The sequence below is a fragment of the Hemicordylus capensis genome, chromosome 3, assembly GCF_027244095.1.
Source record: "Hemicordylus capensis ecotype Gifberg chromosome 3, rHemCap1.1.pri, whole genome shotgun sequence".
Lineage (NCBI taxonomy): Eukaryota > Metazoa > Chordata > Lepidosauria > Squamata > Cordylidae > Hemicordylus > Hemicordylus capensis.
Window position 1 is genome coordinate 153,961,103 of NC_069659.1, and position 22,351 is coordinate 153,983,453.

A 22,351-nucleotide genomic window follows, 5' to 3' on the forward strand; every position below is an offset into this window, starting at 1 on the left:
ACTCTATATAGTAAAGTAAAGTGTGCCATTGAGTAGTTTCAACTCCTGGCGACCACAGACCCCTGTGGTTGTCTTTGGTAGAATAAAGGAGGAGTTTACCATTGCCTCCTCCCACACAGTATGAGATTATGCCTTTCAGCATCTTCCTATATCGCTGCTGCCCTATATAGGTGTTTCCCATAGTCTGGGAAACATAGTCAGGGAAACATACCAGTGGGGATTCTAACTGGCAACCTCTGGCTTGCTAATCAAGTCATTTTCCCACTACACCATAAGGTGGCAGCTTCTGTTGAAAAGTGCAACTGTCACCAAGTGCCACCATCTGAAATCTAACCAAGACATAGGAGCAGAACCACTGTAAAACAGTACCTCCTATCCCCAAATCCCTCAGGCAATACCATGGTCAATGGTATCAAACGCCACTGTGAGATCCAAAAGAACCAGCAGAATCAAACTCCTGTCAATTCCCTGGTGAAGGTTATCTATCAGGCTGGCCAAGTTTGTCTCAACCCCATGGCCTGCTCTAAAGCCAGTTTGAAATGGGTCTAGATCAGGACTGCTCAACTTTGACCCTCCTGCAGATGTTGGCCTACAACTCCCATATTCCCTGTCTATTGGCCACTCTTACTGGGGATTATGGGAGTTGTAGTCCAAGAATAGCTGGGGTGCGGGAGAGTTGGGCAGGCCTGGTCTAGATAAGTTGCACTGAAATCAATGTAGTATGCTTCCAAGTATACATGGTTTGGATCAGACTGAAGTATCCTGTTTGAAAATAAGCTCTCACACAACATTCCTAAGTAAAATCTCCCTGAGTGAACTCTCTTTAAGTCTAACCTAACTTGCAGGGTTGTTGTGAGGACAAAATGGGAGAAAACTGGGCCCCATGGAAGAAGGATGGAATATAATAAATAAATACCATGTGTATGTTCTGGTAGTTATTTGTTTATTACATTCCATCCTTCTATAGAAGTTCTGTCACCTTAAATGGCACAGCAGAGAAATGCTTGATTAGCAAGAAGAAGTTTGCCGGTTCGAATCCCTGCTGGTATTATATCAGGCAGCAGCAATATAGGAAGATGTTGAAAGGCATCATCTCATACTGCACGGGAGAGGCAATGGTAAACCCTCCTGTATTCTACCAAAGACAACCACAGGGCTCTGTGGATGCCAGGAGTTGAAATCAACTTGATGGCACACTTTACCTTTATATAAGTTCTACAAAAATCAATGGTCTACTAACATCAATTTGCACATGTCTATATGGCAACAACAGATAAGCAGTTGTCCATTGTGGAACCTCCCAGAGAAATTTCACTAATTTGATCAAAACTCTTTTGAAATTTCTTTTGAAATTTTTTTAATGTCTTGCCCAAGCAAGGATCTTCAAACCCAGCATGAAACTTGAACCTTCATTTATAGGTAACGGGGGCAATCATGCCGCAGATCTTTAATTCTACAGGCATTTGTTCCTCAGAAGCACTTATATTTCTGGTTAGTATGAGGTATAAAAAGTTACAACAGCAAACACTCTTAAAATGCACTACTTTCTCACAATTTGAAACAGAACATGCCCAAGAGCAGATTCCTCTCCCTGAGAAGCTTGACACTCCGCCTCCACCTCCATAAACAAACATAAATCACTAGTCAATATCCAGAGCAGCCATCAGGGAATGCAGAAGAGCTGCATCCCACACGCAGAAGCTGCTCTTAACTCATCCAGAGTTGCCGAGTAGCAGAGCTTGCTTACAGGGAGAAAGGTTTTTGCTGCTCTCCTCACCCCACCCCACTCCACTCCCAGTAAGTGCTCTTTGTTTTCCATAAATATGTCCCTAAAGGACGTGAAGCCCTCAGGGACATATTTTTGGAAGGCAAAGAGTACTTACAGAAAACAGCAAAAATCCCCCTCCTCCCACACATACACTCTGCTGCTGAGGCTGAGTGAAGAGCAGTTTCTCTGTGTGGGGATGCCGTTCTTCTGTATCCCCAGATGGCTGCTCTGGATGTCAGCTACTAAAACATGAACTTACGTACTCCCCTACTTGAACTTTCACTTTAGGTGAAATTCAGTGGCAACTCTATAATTCCTTAAAATCAAAAACACTCTAAACACTAAACGAAAACATTCAGTTCACTCAATCTAATGGACTGAGAGATAAACTACATGTTACAATGCAGCCATGTGTGATGTTAGGCCAATGGCTGCTTCTCTGCTTCAAAACCACCCTAGGGCAAGCTGAGAGATGAGATGTATAACATGTTCCCCACTCCTCAATACTTCCTCTCAAGCTGCCTTTATCCCTTTGACAATAGCCATAAAAATAGTCTTCATTCAAGTTCATTCAAAATCATATTGGGATTTGAAACTATTACAGTAGACATTTATTTCAATATAGAATTGCAGAGAATGTATGGGCAAACATTTGTGGAGGAATACAAGTCTTCTATGGAACTCCTGAATTTGGGCCTAGCTTAGATCAAAGTACAAATCACCTTGTAAAAACTGAATCTGAAAGCTCTTGAGTACAAAAGCATCTATGGGAATGAGTTTCAAGAGATAGTGGCTGGAGAAAGGGTTAAGCACACTTAAGGGTTAGTTGTCCAATCAAAATTTCTTACAAGACAGTGAGGCTGTTCACGTGAGCAGCCTTACTGAAGCTTGAGCAGTGCTTCTTGGGGGGTGCTACTTGTATGAAGTAACCATGGTTTGAGCACTTGGGGGAACTAGACTGGGAACTTACCTGCTCTCTGCTCCCCATGTAGCTTCCTGCTGGGGTGGCACACATCTCAACATTGACCCACACAGCATCAGCATGCACATGGTGTCCATGCATGCATAGGTGCCATTTGCATGGTCATCAACATAATGGTGGCCACACAAACGGTGCCCATGCATGCTTGGATGCCATGTGTGTGCTGATGCGCACAGGGGGTTATTGGGATGTGTACCACCCCAGCAGGAAGCTGCATGGGGTAGCGGAGAACAGGTAAGGACCTGCTCTCCTCTTTCTTAAAGTTCCCGGTCCAGTTCCCCCAAAACTGATCAAACCATGGTTCGAACCACTGTTTGTACGCATCCCTAGTGTGAAGCGCTGGGATCAAGACTGATCCTGGCACTGCCTCCCCAAGTAGCCTGGGGATTTTCCACAGGTTACCTGGGGAAAATTTTCACATTATCTCCATCTAAATAGCAATACATGCAACCATGCATCTCCTCCTGAACCCTTGAAATAAAGCTAATAATTCTGGGCAAGTAGAAACACGTGTTGGGGAAAAGGGTTTCCCCTAGCGATTAAGTAATTCTTCCAGTTTCAAAATATAGTTCCTTAAGTTATGTCCTGAGCCACAGTGCACATGTGTATTGTATGCAGATCTGAGCAAGGGTGGTAACTAATGCACTCTTCTAATGATGCTTTCTAACAGAAAAGTACTAACAGCACACATGCTGTGTTGCATGTGTTATTTGGTTCCAGTATCAGGTAATAGACTCTTTATAGGCTCTTTATATTATATAGTATCAGGTAATAGGCTCTTTATATAGTCAAAGAAATACTTTTCTTTTTTCCCCTAAAGTTCATTTCATGTCTGGTTCCCATGGGCTCTAGGAATTTCTCATGATCATACCCTACAGCATTAAAATTTATGAGAAAGGTTTAAGACAATACATTTTGCTTAGGCATGGATGAAATTAACTTGGCAACTACTCAAGCATAACCTCTGGAAAAAAGTGGAAATAAAAGCATGTTCCTTCCATTTTCCCTGCCTTTTCCTTTCATATTGTGCTTCCCCTGCTCCCACTCACACACCACTATGGAAACCTATATTCTTTCAGAACCATTTATAATGTTCAATATTTTGTTCTGATCTACTGGAGGAATTGTCTTCTTACAACAAATTAAACAGCTATCTTCATAATCACAAAGTATACAATTCCTTCTCTCAAGTCTGAAGAAAGTCTCATTTGAAAACTAACACACACACACCCTAGCAACAAAATGCACGCATTTCAGAACTTATTTGTCACATTTATATACCACTTACATACAATTTTATGGCGGTTTACAATCGAATCAAACAACCAAAACCTAAACATCATATCAAGAGATTAAAATTATCATAAATAAAACTTTAAAGCATCCTAAACAGATGTGTTTTCAAAAGTTGTTTAAAAACAACCAGAGAAGGAGAGCTTCTGATTTCATTTAGGAGTGTGTTCCAGAGCCTTGGGGCAACCCTAGAGAAGGACTGGTTTTAGGTCACCACCAAGTGAGCTGGTGGCAACTGCAACCAGATCTCTCGCAATGATCTTAAAAGGTGGCAGGGTTCATGAAATTTAACAAAACAAACAAACCCCAATTATGGCAATAGTTCTATCATGCTGAACAGAACAATAGTTCTATAATATCCTAGCAACATTACATTCTTAGTAGCAGCCAGTGATATGAAGTGAGAACCTGGTTCAATGCGAACCGGCCTGGTTCAACTAGTCTGAGTTCGAGCCGAACTGGGCCCAGTTCAAGTCAAACCTGTTCAGCCTGGTTCATGATGCTTGTAAAGGGGAAGCTGGTAAAGATTCCCCTTTATAAGCATCAGAGATCCTAACCATTGAAATGGGGTTGACAGGGGTGGGCAGGGGCGGGTGGCAGGTCATCTTACATGTGCGGTGGCAGTGTCTCCTTGGCGGTGAGTTGGTGGCAGCTCCTCTTGTCCCACCAGCACCCCCCATCAATGCAGGCCAGTGGGAGCCCTGTTCAGCCCTCCGTGCATGCACAGAGTCCATTTGCATGACCTCTCACACATGCAAGGAGGCCATTTGTGTCCCTACACAAATGTGTGTGGTGACACAAATGACCTTCACACATGCGTGGCGGTCACACAACTTTCTCAAAAGGGGAGCAAAGGATAGCTTTTCCCAAAGCTTCCCTCTTTCCCCTGCAGTAGACCTGGCTCCTTCACTTCTACCACCTAGTAGTTTCTCACTCTCCTATGCTGTAGTCATTCCAGCTCAGTAGTTTCAAGTTGGGACAGTCAGAGGCAGCTGAGATTCCTCTCTGAGATTCTGAGATTCTTTTATCAGTTAATCTCAGTTATCCAGAGTATGTGCTGAGTGCTGTTCAGCTCAACTGTTTAATATATTATTGATATTTATTTATATATTATTAATTAATTTAATAATAATAATAATAATAATAATAATAATAATAATTATTATTATTATTATTATTATTCAATTTCTATACCGCCCTTCCAAAAATGGCTCAGGGCAGTTTACAAAGAGAGATAAGGATATTATTTTTCAACAACTAAACCTTCTCAGAGTAATTGAGTAATATGAGCCCCTGGTGGCGCAGTGGTAAAACTGCCGCCCTGTAACCAGAAGGTTGCAAGTTCGATCCTGACCAGGGGCTCAAGGTTGACTCAGCCTTCCATCCGTCCGAGGTTGGTAAAATGAGTACCCAGAATGTTGGGGGCAATATGCTAAATCATTGTAAACCGCTTAGAGAGCTCCGGCTATAGAGCGGTATATAAATGTAAGTGCTATTGCTATTGCTATTGCTAATTCACATAGCAAATCTATTATTTGTTTGTTTGTTTATTACATTTATAAACCGCCCCTTCCAGAGGCTCTGGGAGGTGTACAATTAGTTTAAAAACCATAAAAACAAACATCATTTAAAACACACTACTTAAAACAAAATAAAAATCAATTTTAACACAATTTGAAACCAATTAAAATACTTAAAAACAATTTAAAAACCTTGGAAGGCCAGGCCAAACAAGTAAGTCTCCATTGTTAAGCTTCCAGGCATCCTCCGACAGCATCTGCATATGTAAAGCCTATGTTCCTATGGGGACCAGGCTTCAATAAGAGGAAGCCAGAGACTCATATGTGAATTAAAAGTAGCCAAAAGATTGGAGTAACACTTGCAAGGATCTTGCACATGTTGAAAGCATAGGAAGTCCCACATTTTGCATTCCTCTTTATGCTTGCATTTAACTCAGAAATTTCTCCCTCCTTCTCCCCTTCTGGACTCCCTCCACAGAATTTCACCCATCTGCCACAACCCCTTCTCCCCGTCCCCAGCGCTCGCAATTGCAAATCACTCAAAGAGCAGACCATACCAAACATAGCTGTCAAACTCCTCTTCATTTAGCCTTGTGATAGTGCAAGTTTTCAAAAAAAGCCAAATTACTGGCAATGCCCCCTCAACACATTGCTGCAGAAGTGGTGGGGCATACCAGAAAGCTCTTTTACTTACACACACACACACACATCTGCTGCAAATAGAGGATTATTTTACCGTGGAAATAATTCGGCCCAAGCAAGAGTGCACAGCAGTAATTCGGGGAAAAGCAGAATCATGTGTGAACTAGTCCCTGAGAGCTCGCAGGAAATTCAGGGTGAATCCAGCTGATATGTGCACTCACACCCACCATTCCAGAGGAGATGCGAACTAAAAGCCATGAATGTAAAAGTGCCTGTATGAGAAAGCTGCACCTGCTGGATTTCTGCTTGGATGCACCCCTCCCTAGCTCAATGTAAATCTGAAAGATCATGACAAAGTGTGAGTGCATGAAGCCTAACTTGAAAACCTGGCCAAGCACATGAGACTTCCAAAGTCTATATTGATTACATAGCACAGAAGATAGTGAAAATTTATGTCAACATTTTAAAAGCATGCATGAAAATCATAAGCACCTTAACTCCCATCTTGAATCTGTTCTGTTATTTTAATATGATATTTTAATATGAGCCCCTTACTGAGTTAATACAGTGAAGCAGCAAAGACCTATTTTTACACCAATTGCTTATAACCTGCCTTGGTTGTTCAGATTGATCTGTGGCATATGTGGTACTTTCCCCCCTCAGTTATCATACATTTTTGATAGCCACCAGAATCAGTTGTCTATACTGTACTTAGATTTTTGCTTTGCTCATTTTCCTTCACCGTTTCTTATCCGCACATCTGCTTAAGATGTTTTATGGCAATTTTTATATGCCTCACTTAGGTTTTTATTGTTCAACAGGGGTTTTGCTATGCTTCACGGGTATTCTTGCTGCCTCCTGCATTTTCTACTACTTCGTGATCCACCTCCTGTTGTTTCTGAATTCTCTGGACATATTTTTTTTACAGCGGGATTCCTGGCTCAGTTCATTACCGGGAAGATCTCTCATGGATACTTACCTCACAGCCAGTGCCCCTGACTTCTTCACCTGGACATCTGTCTCTTGTCCTGGGCTTAGCTTTAGCTGTTTTGCCTCATTTAGTTGATGGAGTCTTTGGAAATTGCTGACTTAAGCTTAATGCTTTCAGATCAGTGAAGCCTGTGCTTGTGTCTGTGCAGGTGCCTCAAGAATGTGCTCAGCTGTTTATTTTTCCATGCAAACCTTAAGGCAATTGCACATTAATCATTGACTTAATATCCCAAGCACACAAACAACCATATGGGCAGATCAAGATTCTTCCTTTTCACTAGTAGACTTAATCAGCTTACTGGATGAATTAATCAGCTAAAGCTCTGGTGCAGGGCTGCACAACTTGGGCCCTCCTGAAGATGTTCCTGTCAACCCTGACTACTGGCCACTGTGACTGGGGATGATGAGAGATTTAGCCCAGAAACAGTTGGAGGGCTGAAGAGTAGCTGATTAATTGGTAGGGGCTAATCTTAGTGGGCAAGAGCTGATTTTTATCCATGTAATGACCTGCCTTGGCCGACTACCCAGCAGCTGCGAAAACCACTCTTTTCAGAGGGGAAGGGAGAGCCGACAGACAGGAACAGAGAGTATTCAGAAACGTTGCCAGAAGTCAACATCGGGAATTCCACAGGATCAGGGGTAAACATGATTCGAGGTCAGACAACAACAAACAGGTCCAGATTTCTAGGTCAGGGTTGCTCATGGTAAGGGCTGGTCACCACAGATGTTGTTTCCAGCACAGTCCCGGCTTTCAGGCTGCTCTAAATAGGCAGTGTGGTGAGAGCCCCGCCCATCACTGCAGCTTGGCCTTGTCAGGGAGATGCAGCCAGGCCCGAGCTGGGACACCTGTTCCTTCTAGCCAGCCTTTCCAACCTACGGCGTTCCTTCCTCTGAGCCTGTACTCTGGCCAAACGTCACTGTCAGGGATCTGGGGCAGGCACCTCGACTTCAGCAGCCTTGGAGGCTTCATCAGGAGGAGGGAGGGAAGGAGACAGAGGGGCCTGCAGGCCTGCCAGTTCTGGCTCTGCTGAGTTGACTGGAGTTTCAACCTGCTGCCCCTGCTCTGGGTCTTCATGTGAGGAATCCTCCTCCACGACCCCCATGGGAATCATCACAATCCATTAATCACTGAACTGAGGATACACTTGATTATTTTTGAGGCTATGTTTTGTTATAGTCTGCTACGCTGAGAATAAAACAAGAACATATTTAAGATCATGACTGTTGGAGCCAAGCTGGGGTCTCAGGTGGCTGCAGAGAGAGAGATCTCCCCGCTCAAGGTCAGCAGCCTGAGCTCAAAGAGCTTGGAGTATTGCAAGCAGATTGCACTTCTATTGACCGGACAAATGCATATGGTCAGGCCTCTGTTATTTATATCAGGTCTAGCCAACCCAGAGATTTTATTCTGCCATCCAGTTACAGGGACTCGTGTTACACATCTTGTTTCCTCCTGGAACTGAAAAAGGCTCGGAGGAGTAAGCACTCAGTTCAACATACAAAGCCCCATTCTCACAACCTGGGACTTTTCTTAAGTTCCATTGCAAGGTTGGGGCCAGTCTTTGGATAAATAGTGCCCTTGGTGAGGAGTGTCTTTGCCCCCCACCCCATCTAGCTTATCCTTGTTGCCAAGTTGCATAGCTTGTGCGGGGTTGAAAAACCTATTAGTGAAGTCGGTCCTACTGTCCTCAAGCCTCTCCCAGCAGTGCCCATGAAAAGGACCCAGAGCTACCTCTCAATAATTTGCTGCTTCACTGCCCGCACTCTGCTGTTCTAGTACTGGCACCCCACGGAAGTCTCACAGGCCTTCTGTAGCTTCTTCTTCCCTCTCTCCAAGTCTTTCCCTCCATTGGTTATAATAGTGGCACAAAAGATCCATCGCTACAGGTCAAAGCTGGAGGCCATTTTGCTTTACCCATGGGAACTTCTCATTTCAGCATGTTGATTTATGAATTTTGTCCTCTCTTCAAAGACAGCACAGAAAACACTTATATTTATTCCCTTGAAAGAAAGTTTGCTTGTGTTTCATAACCTTTCAGCAGGGGTATTACATATGTCAATAGGGGCAGTCACTATTTGAACAAGGACATGAACTGTGTCAACAAGGGCTTTCTGCAAAGAAACAAGCTCTACATTTATAACGCTTTTCACAGTTACAAGACTTGTCAGTGGCAAATATTTATTTTTTGCTCTCTTGACTTGAGGTTCTCTGCAGGTCAACAAGGCCAACCAGTGAATCAACAGGGACCTGTTCAATATGAAGAGACAAAACACACACAAGAATCATCCTGGTTTCTTCTTGTAGGCTAAGCATTCTGCAAAATTAAGTATAAGCAAAACAAAAACAATATTCACTTACACATTCTTGATTCCTGTGTCAGGATCTGTGGCATGCTGACAAAATTCCTTCTGGAACTCAAATTCCACTTGTGCAAAAACTTGAATGATAATTTAAGGCTTCTGCCAGAGTGACACCACAGCCAGCATCATTCATATGTTACTCTGTGGAATACAAGCACCAAAGAAAATCTTATGGGCAGTGGTGGGCTCCATGATGCAGTGGCAATGTGTTTGCTTATTGATCGTATTTTTATTCCACCCTATATAAAAACTCAGGGTGGTTTACAAATTAATTCAAACACCAACTAAAACCTAAGTATCTTTTAGATTGTGAGCCCTTTGGGGGCAGGGATCCATCTTATTTATTTATTTATTTTTGTGTAAACCACCCTGAGCCATTTTTGGAAGGGTGGTATAGAAATCGAATAAATAATAATAATTATTATTATTATTATTTTACACAGTCAGACAGGTGTTATTGACTGGTTTGTTTTATCCAGACATCGAGTCCTTCTCAAGGACCTGGGATGCCAGAATTTTATTGTCAGTTGTTATAGATATTGTCGCAGAATATAGGCTGTTCCCAGTAAAGCTGCTTTTTGTAACTGGCTGATGGTGATTTCTGTGGCCCCTATGGTGTTGAGGTGCTCTTCAAGTTGTTTTGGAACTGCACCCAGGGTGCCAATGACCACTGGGATTATTTGGGTCTTTTTCTGCCACAGCCTTTCAATTTCAATTTGTAGATCTTTGCATTTTGTGATTTTTTTCTATTTCTTTTTCTTCTATTCTGCTATCCCCTGGTATTGCTATGTCGATTATTTTGACTTGTTTTTCTTTCTTCTCGACTACAGTGATATCTGGTGTATTGTGTGGGAGATGTTTGTCTGTTTGTAGTCGGAAGTCCCATAATATTTTTGCATCTTCGTTTTCTTCAACTTTTTCAATTTTATGATCCCACCAATTTTTGGCTACAGGTAGCTTGTATTTTTTGCAGATGTTCCAGTGTATCATCCCTGCTACCTTGTCATGTCTTTGTTTGTTATTATTATTATCACATAAAAAACAAATTAAAATTACCATCAATAAAATCTAAAAATCTAAAAACCTGGTAAAACAGGTGTGTTTTCAAAAGTTGTTTAAAAGCAACCAGAGATGGGGAGATTCTGATTTCATTTGGGAGTGGTTTCCAGTGCCCTGGGATGTATGCAAGGGCAAATCATATGGATCTCACAGTTACTTCCCATGCCAGCACATATGGCCCCCAGGACCGGAATGGGGGCACCGAGAGGGCGCCGGAATGTATGTGGGGAGGGCACCAGGTTTTGAGCAGAATAGGTAATTAAGGGTGAGAGTTGGGGCGCAGGGGCACCGCGTGGGTAGGGCGTACCGGGAATATGCCCTGTTGACCTATGGGCCAGTCTGAGCCTGATGGCCCCCCAAAGGAGCAGAGCAATCATGGGAAATAATCCTGTGATCTAGGTAGCCCATAGGCTCTCAAGAGCAGGGATTTCCAGCCTTGCATCCCCAGATGTTGAACTACAACTGCCACTTTCCCTAGCTATAATGGCTAAATTGCAGATGCAAGTTTTGGGTGGTATGGAAATATATTAAATAAATAAATAAATAAATAAATAAATAAATAAATAAATAAAAATGGCAGTGTGGCTGGGGATGATGGGAGTTTATTCCAACAATGTCTGAAGAAACAAGGCTGAGAACCCCTGCTCTACAAAACTAACTGTAGTAAGGTAAATACCGGGTATGGAAATCAGGCCAATAACATCTTTGTTTATAATGAAACGTAAGAAACTATAAAGTAGCACAGAGATCTTCCCACCTTGCTGACATCTGATTAATGTGTAGGTTTTCAAACTGTGAGGTAAGCTGCTTTTGCAGAAACACAGTTCCGAGCAGAGAAAGGGTCCTAGTGCAGTGAACCTTCTTTCCTTTGCCAAGGTTTAGCATTACTGCCATAACGACTTCTAAGGAAATGGCAAGACAGCATCTTCATGAGAAACCATTTGTGTGTGGAATGAAGTTTCTGGGAAGAAAGGTTCTTGCAAAAATGTCCTCTCCCCACTTTCCCCAACATTTGAAGCTTTGCATTTCAGCACTAGCTCCTCTGCATGTTGGAGATATTCCCCACCCCATGCTAAAGCACTATTGTCTTTATGGGCACCATCAGCAGCACACACAACTGTATTTACTGATCTTTCAGTACCCATACACAGAACAGATTATTGGTTCTGGTTCCCTTCACACATGCGTGTGCACGCGCGCGCGCGCACACACACACACACACACACACACACACAGAAAGCAGAATAGATTTAGGTGAGTTACAGCAAAGTGAGAGTAAAGTGAGAACTTGTTATATGTTCATGTGTATCACTGATACTCCTTGCTTCCAGGTATTTCACACAGCAGATAATTCTTGAGGCAACCACAGAGACTAGGTAAGTTATGAACAAGGTCTGTGCATCATTTCCAAGATTTTTTCTTTGGCAAAATTCCCAGTCATTCTCATGGAAGTATGGTTTGAGTTAATATGCAGCGAGCTGAAATTCTCAGAAAGCAGTAAGATATAAATAACCCATCATCAATATTATAAGTCCACCATATATGAACACTCCCAACTAGGCACAGTCAGGAAGGAAATGGTTAAAAACAACAACCCTAGGGTGTTCAATTAATCATTACATAATCATATGTCATGCAAAACCATACTACAGTAGTTTGATGCACTTGCATGTCTAAATGGCACTTGCTATAGAACTCTTATGTTGATTGATTAAAATGGCAGAAATCTGAATGTTAACTCCACTGGGACACTAAACACATTGCCAAAAATCTAAGGGTCATTTCCTCCCGCTATACCTTTCTTTCATAGGGAATAAGATGATTGCTTAATGATGTGCAAACAGTGGAAGAACAATTTCTCCAAAGCACAGAGTAACAGACATAGGCCTTCCTTCAGCTTCTTCTAGTTGGGACATGACAAAGGTCCTGAGGTGCAGATGTGCAGCCGCATCCACATCAAAATACATATCTGACAGGATCAATGGGGATTGGATATGGCAGCCTATGCATCTGGGAAGCTGCTTTTATACATATTTCCTCTGTGCATGAGGGCACTTGTTAAAATGCCACTTCTCTTTTGAAATATGGGTGGAATTTAGTTAAAAACTGTCTCCAATCTGAGATTTTTGCTGAAGGGAGTGATCCTGAAAGTCATTCCAATGAGAAAAATTATAATATAGAAGCAGTGCATGCATGTGGGAAGATTGCTATTCGATTTGTACATATATCTCAGGGACGATATATACTGTATATATATATTGGGCGATATAAAAATATGATAAATAAATAAAATAAATAAATATCTAACTGGCAGGTACTAGGGCTGAGCTGAAAGGAGAACAGTAATTTTTATGAACATTTTCATCACTATCAAGACACCATCCCCCTTTTGGTAATTTTTCAAAGATTGTTGCAAAAAATATAAGCATTGCTCTTACTCTGAATAGGCTTTTTTTGGTTTCATCATGTAACCCAGGCTGATTGGTTACTTAATATGGCAATGCCATCTCATTTTCTATCTGCTCATTTATTGGCTAGGTTCACCAACTCTCAATGAGGTTTTTTGCTGTCAGTCACATCTGCACCCAGCCAAATCCACATAGCATTATGATATAATGATGATATAGAGAGCCAGCGTGGTGTAGTGGTTAGAGTGCTGGACTAGGACTGTGGAGGCCCGAGTTCAAATCCCCATTGGGCCATGGTACTAGCTGGGTGACTCTGGGTCAGTCACTTCTCTCTCAGCCTAACCTACTTCAGAGGGTTGTTGTGAGGAGAAACTCAAGTATGTAGTACACCGCTCTGGGCTCCTTGGAGGAAGAGCGGGATATAAATGTAATAGTAATAATGATGATGATGATATAATGGCATTCATACATAATCCCTGATTAACTAAGATACATCTGAAAAGGACAAAGACCCCTAACCGGGGTGGGGGTGGGGCATAGAGGAAGCAGCTATTTCTTCCCTCATGAATTATTTCTGCACCCCTGAAAACCCTACTTTCAGTTAGAAAACTGAGGCCAGCAATGAACCTGGTGACACTTCTTCAATGTGATTCAATGCTGGCCGTTCCAGGATTTTAAATCCAGGAAATGAAATGTTCTTGGGTTCAACACTGCCCACCCTAGACAAATGCTGAGCCCAGGATCTCAGGGCACATTTTTTTGCATGTGTCAGTGCTGATGGCATGGCTAATCAGTGTGCTTCCATTCATTGTCATTCCAGGTACAATATATCCAGGTATACTGTACATCAGAAGGCGTTGAAAATTTTAGTGTACTCTTTTTTTTGTACATGAAACAAAATGTAAAATACATGTACATTGTTTCAAGTATAAAAAGTACATGGACACCATTTTCAGTGTATCCTCCTTTAAAATGCATGCATGTACCAATTAGGCCTAGATAGATGGGGTGCCAGTACTGTGTATTTTAAAGACTGTTTGCCAAAAATTATTGCTTATGCATACACACATCCTTCATACTTGAAAGGATACAAGTGTATTGTGTCAGGTAGACATTTTATATTTCTACCTGAGTACAAAAAGTCAAATGAAAATTATCTCTGTGTCTTATCATAAATCAAAGCAAGGGCAAGTCATTAAATAGGGGTATCAGTTCTTCTCCTATTACAATGCTTATGGGGATGGGTAGTGCCAGAAACCACCCTTAGTAGGCTGGGTGATGGTTCCTCTAGTTAAATATCCTTGGTTCAGCAAAAGACATTACAAGATTTTACAAATGAAGACTAGCAGATTCTAAATACATAAACAGAGGAAAAACTATAGCTGATACATAGGGAAAATAAACATAATGGAATAACCATGCCTCTCAAAGTAAGCATCTTAGAATTGAACATTGTACTAAAAGAAAGATAAGGGAAGCATTATATTTTGATAAACTATGGCCAGAGGTTAATGGCAAAGAAGAAATGAGGGGCAATTCTACATAGAAATACATAGGCCATTAATGGGTGCAGATAACATTTTTGTTTCATACCCTCCCTCTTCCAAGTTTTTTCTCCTCTCAGTGTCATTGATAACCAGGCATAGCTGTGAGTCATCAACCTTCTCCTCTTCTCTCCTCCCCTGTTTGTTATCTATTACCTACTGTAGGTGTTTAATTAGATTCGGGGAAAGTATTGGATATATGTGTGGATTTTAAACAGTGGGATATAGTACATTGAAGCTGACGTATATACGTTGAAACATCTGTTCTTTGTTGCAATTCCCTCTTTCTATATTTTAATTTACGCAATAAAATAAGGTCTGGAGAGAAGTATTGTAGCAGATCCTTCATGCATATTGTGTCATCATTATATCAACTAATTCAGAAGACTGAGATCCAGAATTTTCCCAAGGCTTTAATATTTGCTTCTGTGAAAATAATTTCCTGCCCTTTCTGTCTCCTTTCTATGCAGAGGCATCTTCTTCTGCAATACTGGCTAATTCTGGAAGGATTCACAAGTTGTCCACCAACATACCAAGATCTCTCTCCTTGTCAGTCACCAACAGCTCAGACCCCATCAGTGTACATGTGATGTTGGGGTTTACATAGGAAGCTGCCATATACTTAGTCAGACCATTGGTCTATCTAGTTCACTATTGTCTTCACAACCTGGCAGCAACTTCTCCAAGGTTTCAGGCAGGAATCTCTCTTAGCCCTATGTTAGAGAAGCCAGGGAGGGAACTTGAAACCCTCTGCTCTTCCCAGAGTGTCTCCATCCCCTGAGGAGAATATCTTACAGTGCTCACACATCAAGTCTCCCATTCATATGCAATCAGGGCAGACCTTGCTTAGCTAAGAGGACAAGTCATGCTTGCTACCACAAGACCAGCTCTCCACAATATGCATCACGTCATACTTGCTTATATTGAATCACATTTGTCATTTTTTTGCCCACTCATTCAGTTTGGAGAGATCTTTTTGGAGCTCCTCACAATCTGTTGTGGATTTTACTATCCTAAATAGAGTCATCTGCAAATTGGAGTACTTCACTGCTTACCCCAACTTCTAGATCATTCATGACCAAGTTCAAGAGCACTGGTCCCAGTACCAATCCCTGGGGGACACCCTCCATTGTGAAAACTGTCCATTTATTCCTACCCTCTGTTTCCTGTCCTTCAACCAGTTACTGATCCACACATGAACCTGTCCCATTATCCCATGACTGCTAAGTTTACTCAAGAGCCTTAGGTGGGGGACTTTGTCAAAAGCTTTTTAGAAGTCCAGGTATACTATGTCAATCAGATCATCTTCATCCACATGCCTTCTGATGCTTTCAAAGAACTCCAAAAGGTTAGTGAAGAAGCAATACCTTGCATTGCAGAAGCCATGCTGGTTTTCCTTCAGCAAGGCCTGTTCTTCTATAACTTTAACAATTTTGTTCTTAAGTATGCTTTCCATCAATTTACCCAGCACAGAAGTTAAACTAACCAGCCTGTAATTACCCAGATCCCCCTTGGATCCCTTTTTGAAAACGAGTTACATTTTCCAGTCCTCTGGTACAAGCCTGATTGTAAGGACAAGTTACATATATTTGCAAGGAGATCAGCAATTTCACATTTGAGTTCCTTCAGAACTCTTCGGTGGGTGCCATCTGGCCCTGGTGATTTGTTAATTTTTAGCTTTTCAAGACAGTTTAGAACATCCTCTCTTGTCATCTCAAATTGTCCCAGTTATTCAGCATCCAAACCTGAGAGCCTCAGTTCTGGAGTTGGTATATGGTCAGTATATTTCGCCATGAAGACAGATGCAAATAACTCACTCAGCTTCTCTGCAATCTCCTTATTCCCCTCTGAGAAATTTTTCAGGTATATGCCAAATTTCAAAAATTTCTCAGATTTTTTCCTGAGGATAAATTTACAAATCCATTCCAGATTTCACTTTAGGAGGACATGAAATAATATAGAGTCTAGAAGACCAGAGCTACAGATCAGAGAGTCCCTAGTTCAAATCTCATTTCTGACAAGAACTCACCAGGTGGTCTTGGACAAACAACTTGGTCTTAAACTTAGCCGCCACTGTAATAGGGAGATAATAATACTGCAGTGAACTTGCTTGCCAATTTATGGGAATGAAAACAAGATAATGTATGCAGTTTATTCTGATATGCTAAATATTATTGGCTTGATCCTAAGATGCTCTTGAGTGAATGGAAAACTTCCACTCATGCAAACACCTCTCTACCAGTCCTCTCTTGCTGCAATCCAATTACATCACATCCTACACTGTTCTGGCGATCTCCTTTCAGGATCTCCTTTCCACTTATGCTTCTGGAGTCACCCCATTATGTTCTGATTCAGAATCTCCTGAGGAATGGTGCTGGCCTTACCCAAAGTTTGGAGATTCCACAAATAACTTGCCTGAGAAAGAACCTCCAATTTTCCTAGAAGTGATAATTTAGGTAAACTTTCATTGGTGCCCCTTGCAAAAATGAGGACTGGAGGCATTTATTTTGTTGAAATGAAAGGGTTCCAGATCTTATTTGCTGCATTAAGCCAAATGCGTGAGGGGCTAGGTCATTTTAAGATTAATCCTGAAATTTTATTTGCCAAGTTTTCCCTTTCTTTTTCAGTTGTGTTGAATTATTAACATTTTCTGTATAGTGAACAAACCTCATTTATATGACTGTCTTTGGGAAGGTTTGCTTTTTAATTTACTTTTTATGTTTTCCCTGAGTTGTTTTGAACGTCTTTTGTGTGGTGAACTGGCCTCATTAGCATGACAACACTATAGACTCTACTAAGTTTTCTTCTGGCAACTCGGAACTAAGGAGCAGCAGCCAAATGTTCAGGGTGCTGTAGATATACAGTAAGTCCCAACAGAATGAGACTACAATACTAAAATAAATGCTTGCAAGAAGCTTAGCATAGGTCAGAAAAGGCAGGCAGAGATACAAGAAAACTGGACAGTGAAAGCACTTGAAAAGCATGCCGGGATGTTACTTTTGCCCAGGCAAAGACCCAGGATCCATGGACATCCAGAGGGGACTGGAAGGGGACAATTGTCACCACCAGGATTGAGCCGGTGTTGTAGGGAAAGTATTTCAATGATCCCAATAATAACCAAGCTCATAGAGAGTATCTTGAGAGAGACATGTAAGGTCCAAATACTTTTAAAAGTTTATTAAGGAAGTTCCATACTTGGATGGAAAGCCTGTGTCCCTGAGTTGTATGCAGGGATATATCTAGGTAATTTTGGTGCCAGACCTGAAGGGCTTCAGAGCACCCCTCTCCCCCACCATGAGTTAAAATTAAAAAGTTAAAAGTTTTTTTTAAGTTAAACCTGAATTTTTCCCATGGAGGGCCTCCAAAGAAGAATGCCTCCACTGCCCCGCCATGTTGAACCATGGTGCCGAAAGGTCCAGGGGGGCCTTCTGCCACCACCCTACCCCGCTGCTGCCCCATGGTGCTGAACTGCAGTGCTGGAAACTTTGAGAATTCTAGCCACCATGTGCGCAGCCAGTGTGTGTAGAGTGTGAGCTGAGCAGGCAACCCCCACCTCATGGTGGTGGTGACAGCAGTGGGTAGAGCAGGAGCGGCCCCTGGGCCTGACCATTCAGCCTAGCAGCCCTGAGAACTGCAAGGTGCTCCAGCATGCCTGCACTGGTTTTGTGGTAGCAAGCATGACTTGTCCCCTTAAGCTAAGCAGGATCTGCCCTGGTTGCATACGAAAGGGAGACTAGAAGTGTGAGCGCTGTAAGATATTCCCCTTAGGGGATGGAGCTGCTCTGGGAAGAGCATCTAGGCTCCAAGTTCCTTCCCTGGCATTTCCAAGATAGGGCTGAGAGAGATTCCTGCCTGCAACCTTGGAGAAGCCGCTGCCAGTCTGTGTAGACAATACTGAGCATGTAGACAATACCGAGCAAGATGGACCTATGTTCTGACTCAGTACATGGCAGCTTCCTATGTTCCTATGTTCCTGTTCTAATTGTGCAGGTGCATTGGAGCACCTCACAGTTCTCAAGGGCTGCCAGCTTGGCTCACACACCCCCACCACCAGGCACACTCATGGCAGCGAGAATTCTTGAAGTTTTCAGCACTGTGGTTTGGCGCCGCAGGGCAGCAGTGGGGGGGGGGGGCGCAGCATGAAGCACCCCTACATCTTGGAGGCCATGGGCCAGGTCCCCAAGGTCTGGGGGTAAGAGTGCCTCTGGCTGTATGTCTTCATAGTGTGAGTGCAGAACAAGGAAGAGTCACATGCAACAAGCAGGTATGAAAAGTAGGGGGGGACACACCTGAGAGTATCAGTCTACTAATCAGAAGCCAGGGCAGAGAGAGAAACAAGCAATAGTGTAGGTATCACTGGGGGTGCAGCAAGAGGCATTTCAAAGCATAAATTCTCCGGCTGCACATGCAAGCTGCTCCGAGCAGCAGTGCTCCCCCGCCACAGGACTCCCTGTGACAGGGGATCAGCTCCGCCACTCACCTGGCTTCCACAGAGCTGATCTCCTGATGGCAGCCAAGTGAGTGGGGGAGCCACTGGGGAAGTCCTGGGCTGCACCCTGATCCTCGGAGCATCTTGCAGGTGCAGCCAGAGTGGAGGCCAGCACCTACTAATTGACACTTCAAGGGCCTCTCACGGCTGTCCGGTGGCACCTGCACTGGCCGCTACTGGAAACAAGAGTGGGGAAACCAAGAGGAGGACCCTTGCTTACTATCTCTATTCCCAATGCCCCTAGTGGTTAATAGGATAGAAGGTGTTAGTAGTCAGTGCTCCTGGAGCTGTATCTCCAACAGCTGGTCCCAATGAATTCAATAGGGCTTACTCCCACGTTCATGGGTATAGCCTTTGCCCCCCTCCCCGTTGAAAAGGTACTGTGATTATTTATAGTGAGGCCAGACCCAGGCCCAATGAGCTTCTTGAGTGGTTGGATGTATGCTGGAATCTGGGATGTGTTGCGAGGGAGTGCTTTGCCACAAGGGGGGACAGAACAGGAGACTGAAGCTTGACTCCCAGTCCCTCATGCTTTGACACTACCATTTCTTGCTTCTGAAAGGATACAGTTGTGATACTCTCACTATTTAATTAATGTGAAGGCAAAGGAGCATGCACTGCTATCATATGTTAATTTGATTTAGGCTCCTAACAGCAGGAAGTGGTAAGGGAAGACAAATATTTCCAGAATATATATGCACATCATCCAGTGATCGCAGCAATCAGTCTAACTCAGCACAACAAGCTCATCTCTCTTCATTACAAGTGCTAAGCATGGCACATGGAAAAGAAAGCCACATTTGAGACGGCCTAAAATGATTGCTTGCTTAACTTCATTGTCAATAATGGAATGATGCTGGGACTCAATTTGGACTGATATACCATTTTCTCAATGAGTAGATAGAATCAAGAAACAGATGAGGCTGACATGAAGGAGGAAAAGAATTCAGGCAGGCCATTTATTTTGCTTTCAAATTAAAATGTGCAATGCATCAGTCTCGTTTAGCAGGAGAATGACTATAAGCATCTAGTGATGTATGCTCAGCATCACCATCTACTAGCAGTTTGTTAAAATCGCCTTCTAACAAACACAGGCTGAAAAATCTGGGCAAGTGTGTGTATCTGTGTGTATATTTTAGCCATCAGCTTAATGAAAGTGTGATAGCTCAGAAGGTAAATTATCTTACCTGAGGTATTTGTTCAGTAGAGATGCAGTGTAAACAGCTGGGTGGATTAGTTGCTGTGTTGTAAGGAATTCTAGGCCTGGTTCAGACTAATAGTGTCCACAATGTGAACACTTCAGCAGCACTTTGAGGAGCACTGGGCTCACGGCCAAATTCATGCAGTGGTCCCACTGGTGAGAACTAGTGCCTCCATATAGAGGCTGTTCATTGGTCATTGTTATTTGTGCTGATCTGATAGCTAAGAAAACAGTTTCCATAATCTCCATGCAAATTGGCCATGCAAATCAAGGCAGGCACATTTATTTTTATTATTTTTTATTGACCTACCAGGCAGGTGTGGTGGGGGCGGGGGGAGCAGGGTTTAACCTACCTTCCCCATAGATGCTAAAACAAATGTTGCCTGGAGCACGCACTGTGTTCCCAGATGATTCGCACTGCACCAAGCAGTGTGGATCTCTGGATACCGGGACGATACGTCCCAGCCTCTGGATACCCCATAATGCACCACACAATAAGCATAGTGCATTTGGCGCACCCCCCCAGGAGATGGATGCTCCTGCAAGCAGCCCGAGCACACACACTATCCAGGCAGTTGGGTTAAGAGCATATTCGTGCCCTTAACCTTGGTTAAAGACCGGGCTACAAAATGGAGTTTGGCTGGGCTGGAGTAGCTGGATCAGGAGTGATCCCAGTACTCTACACCAGCAGCCTAACCCAACTCGTGAGAACAGCCTTTATTTGTTCTTTCCTTCATAGTAATTCTTTTAATGAGAATTGGTGGAAATTCCAAGGACTATCCGGTATCATAATTGTAACCACAGGCTGGAATTTCTTGCATTTCATTACAAAAATCATAGGAGACAAACATGTGTAAGTGGAAGGGGGGGGGAAGCTTGGGTTAGGGCCTTGGTCTGAAGGTCCATGATGCTACAAACATTACTGAAGTTGAGTAGTGCCTCTTAGTGCCTCTGTGCGAGATCATTTGGGAAGCAGGAGTGGAGCAACTCCTCACATAATTTTTGTGGGGAAGGGGAGAGGAAGAACACTTTTTAAAAGGAGAGATATGAGTTCTTGGGTTTGGTAGAGAGAGAGTTTAGTAAAATGAGGGGGAACTCCTCAAATCCTTAGGGAGGGATCTGCACTCCTTCTGGGAACTATACATATGTAGCCTTGAGTCTGATTAAAGAAAGGCAGAAAAATAAATATATATGGGCATATCGCTCAGCCTGCGCTTACAGCCTCTGTAGCTGAACACAATGAAGGACAAAGGTCTAAAATGGGAGACAAAATCATTTTTCATGTTTGGAACTTAACATGCTGTGGTATTCATTCTTCTATTGAAAATAATTCCTGGTAACCTCAGGGCAATGATTATTTCATATGTGAATAATTTTCAGAAACAAACTAAAGAAGGCAGTAAGTTTGTATGGAACATAAGTAGCCTCGGGACTCAAATGACTGATGTATCTGAACATGAGATACACGGAGGAGGGATGACTGTGGGCATCACAGACCCCAGAGGCCAAGTCTGGAAAAACATTATAGGAGATCTGCCAGCTAAATGATTTGCAAGTAGCACACTTGTCTTTAAATAATGGCACTAAAAAGATACATTGGTAATGAGGCCTTACCACATTCTAACACATGTTAAACTACAGAGGCAGTCCCAACATGAACCATCTCCTTCAGTGGCAGCCTTCAGACCTTGTGACTTACTATGAACACAGCTTGTCAGTGCCCACGGCTCAGGCAAGTAAGGTAAGGCCCTATGGGGCAGAAGGTAAAGAAATAGCTGAAGCTAGGGCAGGAAGAGGGAGACAGAGCAAGTCAGCACATAGGGTTACTGCAGTGTAAGGCCGTAGCAAAGAACTAGAGCAAGGCTGGAATCAGGAACCAGAGTCTGGAGCAGGGAAGTGGTTTGAGTTTTGGGTCAGCTTCTGGAGGCAAGCGAGAACAGCAGAGACAAGGAATAAACTTTCCAGGGAGCTTTCTAGGTTGAGCTGTTGTACCAGTAAGGATCTGGCTGCAAGTGAAGGGCTGATCTACAACTCCCTCCCCTGCCCCAGCTCCTGGATTTAGCTTGGGCCTTGCAAATTTGACATTTGCACCAACAC